Consider the following 4,852-nt stretch of genomic DNA (forward strand, 5'->3'; position numbering starts at 1 on the left):
TTCAAAAACACTATATTCGGTTTCTTTTGTATTCAAAAGGGAATTCACCGAGAATATAGTGCACCTTATGTACCTTAACAAAATGGTGTTGCTGAAAGGAAAAATAGAACTCTGATTGAAGTTGCACGCACAATGCTCGATGATTCAAAGCTTCCGGTCCAATTTTGGAATGAGGCAGTGAATACAGCTTGTTATACGCTTAATCGGGTTCTAACAGTGAAACGACTCAAGAAAACAAGCTACGAGATCATAAATAATAGAAAACCTAATTTAAAGTACCTGGAACCATTTGGGTGTCCGTGTACAATGTTGAAGAAGGATTCGGGTAAATTTGAAGAAAAAGTTATCGAAGGGTATTTCTTGGGATATGTATCTCCAAAGAAAAGGGTTTTTAATTTCACATCTGGCTGTGTTGAAGAATGGTACCATGTGGACTGTTAAAAGTACACAACCCCTCCTCAAGGGAAAGGTCCAGACTGGATGTTTGACTACGATAGTTTATTTAATTCTTTTACTCTTTCGACTGAACACATTGATGAAGATCTGGTTAGAGCATACTTTGAAGAACATTTGAACATTCCACGATCTTCAAGTTCTAATACAGTTGAAGTTCAACCAGATGCTCCAACTGAAGAATCTCAAGTTGTCTCTCCAGTTGCTAGTGATAATGTTTCTACTTCTTCTGATGATGATTGAGTTGAAATTCAAGTTATTGATCTTGACAGTGATAATGTTTCATCTCCCGAGTTGGGTGAACATTACACTAACTTATTTGATAATGTTGTTGTTCCTGAGAATCCCACTCTTCGGATTCATGGATATCATCCACAGGAAAACATCATTGGAGAACTTGATGTGGGCGTTCGTACACGTTATCAAGTTGCTTCGTCAAGTGACAATAACACGTTGTGTGCTTACACTAATTTATATTCTTTGAGAATTGTAAATCTTGCTAAATTCAATTGCTTTCTATCTCAAGCTGAGCCAACGACAGCTCGTAAGGCACTTGAAGATCCTTATTGGGTAGAAGCTATGCAAGAGGAATTACAGCAGTTTGCACGTTTGGGTGTTTGGGACTTAATAGACAAAGCTGCTAGAGTTAAGAAAGCAATTCCGACTAAGTGGGTATTTAAGTGTAAGAAGGACGATCGAGGGGTGATTGTCAGAAACAAAGCACGTCTAGTGGTGCAAGGTTTTTATCAGCAAGAGGGTATTGATTACACAGAGGTATATGCTCCAGTTGCAAGATTAGTGTCAATTCGAATCTTCCTGGCTTATGCAGCTTATAAGAATATCAAGGTTTATCAAATGGATGTTAAGAGTGCTTTTCTCAATGGTGAATTACACGAGGAAGTGTTTGTCCAACAACCACCTGGTTTTGAAGATCCTGATTATCCAGATCGTGTTTACCGTTTAAACAAGGCTCGATATGGTCTACATCAAGCCCCGAGAGCTTGGTATGGCACGCTCGCCGACCATCTGACTGATAATGGCTTCAAACGAGGAACTGTTGACTGCACTTTATTTCATAAGACTGTTGGTGATGATCTTCTTCTAGTCCAGATTTATGTTGACGATATTATTTTTGGGTCTACAAACGACACATTGTGTAAGGAGTTCGAGAAGTCCATGCAAACAAAGTTCGAAATGAGCTCGATGGGAGAGATGAATTTCTTTTTAGGGCTGCAGGTTCATCAATCTGATAAGGGAATCTTCATTCATCAGACTAAGTATGTGAACGACGTCTTGAGCCGATTCAAGATAACTGCCGGAAAAATCCCTTCAACTCCTCTTCCATTGGGTCACAATTTATCACCGGATGAATTGGAGGATTCCGTTGATCCAACCCTTTATCGTGCTATGATTGGTTCTCTAATGTATTTAACGGCTTCTCGCCCTGATATTATGTTTGCTGTTTGTTTTTGTGCTAGGTATCAAGCAAGTCCACGAGTGACTCACCTAGCTGCAGTCAAGAGAATTCTTCAGTATTTTAGGGGAAATCCAGACATCGGGTTGTGGTACCCCAAGGATGATACTTTCATTCTTACTGCCTACTCAGACTCAGATTATGGAGGATGCAAGATCAACTTCAAATCAACGACTGCGGGATGTCAATTTTTAGGAAACCGGCTTGTTTCCTGGCAGTGTAAGAAGCAGACAACGGTCTCCACTTCAACCGCCGAAGCTGAGTATGTTGCAGCCTCGAGTTGCTGTTCCCAGGTTTTGTGGATACAACAACATCTTCGCGACTACGGTTTGAAGTTTCTTACTACTCCCATCTTGATTGATAATTCTGCTGCTATTAGTATCACCAAGAATCCCGTACAACATTCTAAAACAAAACATATCGAAATTCGATATCATTTTATACGGGATTGCTATGAAAAGAAATTAATCGATCTTGAGAAAGTGCACACTGATTTTCAAAAAGCCGATTTATTTACAAAGCATTTGATAAATCACGTTTTAACTTTTTTCTTGGTTTAAATGGATTGAAGACCCTTGCTGTGATCCTAAAATTAGGATAATTATCTTTAAAATGCTTTATTGATTTAGCTTAATTTTATTATGTTTTTAGGTTTTAGGGGGTGAAAATCTAGAAAATACAAAAAGAGTGTGTTTTTCGTTTGTATAGATAAAACCCAAAAACATTAGAAAACATAAGAAAATTTAAAAAATATTGTGATTTCTGTTATTTCTGTTCTTTAATGTTTTTCTTTTAAATATTTTGAAAACCAAAAAGAATGTTTATAAGAAATCCAAAAATACTGTGAAGTTCATTTCGTTTATAAGAAATTTGAAAAAGACAAAAATATTGTGTTTTAAAGTTTGTACAGAGAAAAACCAAAAAGATTTTTAGATTATTTTCTCGCTGAAAATTATGTCGGTTGTTTAAGTTTGTGAAGCATGCTTGCATGTCTTGGTCCTATGATTCACTTGTGAATTGATAGTTAGCCATTTATTTATTAACTTAAGTTAACTGGGGCGATTAAATTTATCTTTTTTATTTTGTTTTATGCTCCTCAAAATTTTGAGTTTTTGAAGCAAAAAGAGAAAATGATAGTACATTGATTATCTTGACCCCAAGTTCAGCAAAAAGTAAGCTTAAAAGACTGTGTGCTTAATTGCATTTGTGCATTGGTAGGTCTTAAAACAACCCAGTAGAGTAAAGTATGTGATATAAACATAAAGAAACGCCAAATTGAAAGGGGTGTTAGTCTCTAGCAAAAGTCTCGGTGAGGATGGCAGAAATGTAATAACCAGTCATACTCAAGCCTTATATTTGTTGATCACCCAAAAACAAAAAAAAAAGCAAATAACAAGCGTTAAGATTCTGGACACTGTGAGTCTTTATGCGGCTTAACCATCTGGGTATTCATAAGCATGAATATTTCACTCGCTTTCTAGAGCAAACCCAAAGTCATTAAACTTGATCACCGCTGTACTTCGTACAATTTAAATTACTGACTTGATCAAAATCCGCTGTTAGTCATACAATTGTTCCTCCCTTGCGTGCGTCTTAATACCAATAAGAAACGGACCCCAGAGGATACAATGTATGTAAGCCGACAGATGGACTCGTGCATACTCACTCACAGTAAAGGAAACTTGATGCATTGCTCAAAATTTCTACAATTGGTATCAAAAATTTTGATCAACAATATAATGGTTTAAGTCAAGTTGGGGTGATTTGGCAAAAATCAAATTAAGCTTGAACCGTGATTAGAGGCTGATAGTTTCTGATATTCTGTGCTTTAATTGAACTATTTAATCATATCACAAAAATACTTGAATGTGTGTTATTAGATTTATGTGGACAACAATACCAATGACCGACTTATCGCCAGTCATAATATCGCTGAAATATAAAACTGTGATGGAAGGGCAATTTGGTCAATATGATTCTCTGCTCAAACTCGACAAAAATACAAAAATATGTACTGTTTTTGATAAATCACTGAAAAATACAAAAAGATTGTCTATTTTTTAAAGGATTGGATATTCTTCTGTAAATACATTATTTAATTCGTTAAATTTTTACAAAATACCAAAAATATTTTCGTCTCCTTTATACAAAATACTTAAATAAATTTTTTAAGTTATGTTTCGGAAATCTGAAACATTCTTAACGTATTTGGTTGTCGGGATAAAAGGGTTTCTCGATAACCTAATTTATTAATTTATTTAATACTTTAATTAATTCATTAAGTTATTCAATTTATTATTTATTTTAAAATTAAATAAAAGAGTTTAATTCGCTAAAATCCCATTCGTTATTTATGGATAACGAACTAGGTGATTCTTTAGCGAACTAGCTTCTGGTTCGCTAACGTAATTCGCTTCCGCACTCTGTAACGAATCATCCCTTCGTTATGCATATTTAACGAATCATGACACGAATCATGTCTTGATTCGCTACCTTTAATTTAACGAATCAAGTAGCGATTCGCCAACATAAGGTAACGAATGAGTTAGCGAATGGGCTAATTCGCTAACTTTAAGTTAAACAAATCGTCTGATTCGTACAAGTTGTACCTAGGGTTACGTGCACTGATATATAAGACAAGAAAACGAATAGTATTCCACTGTTCGCCTTCTTTCTTCATCTTTAAGAAACCTATTCAAATTCTCTCTGAAATTTCGACCTTTTCGTTTGGATATTTCAAGGATCTATTTGAGTTTCTAAGGTATAACTGGTCTTGGTGATATCATTTTCGTCAATAATGACCATGTGTTGATTACTGAATTATGAATTTTAGGGGTTTAAGGGTTTTGAACTTTTGAAACTCATTTGTGTATAATTTATGTTCATAATTGTATGATTTTGATATCATTATGATCAGAATCACTT

This window comes from Bidens hawaiensis, unplaced genomic scaffold (assembly GCF_021521415.1).
Source record: "Bidens hawaiensis isolate Kalapana, Puna unplaced genomic scaffold, B.hawaiensis_p1.1 tig00041930_1, whole genome shotgun sequence".
Classification (NCBI taxonomy): Eukaryota; Viridiplantae; Streptophyta; class Magnoliopsida; order Asterales; family Asteraceae; genus Bidens; species Bidens hawaiensis.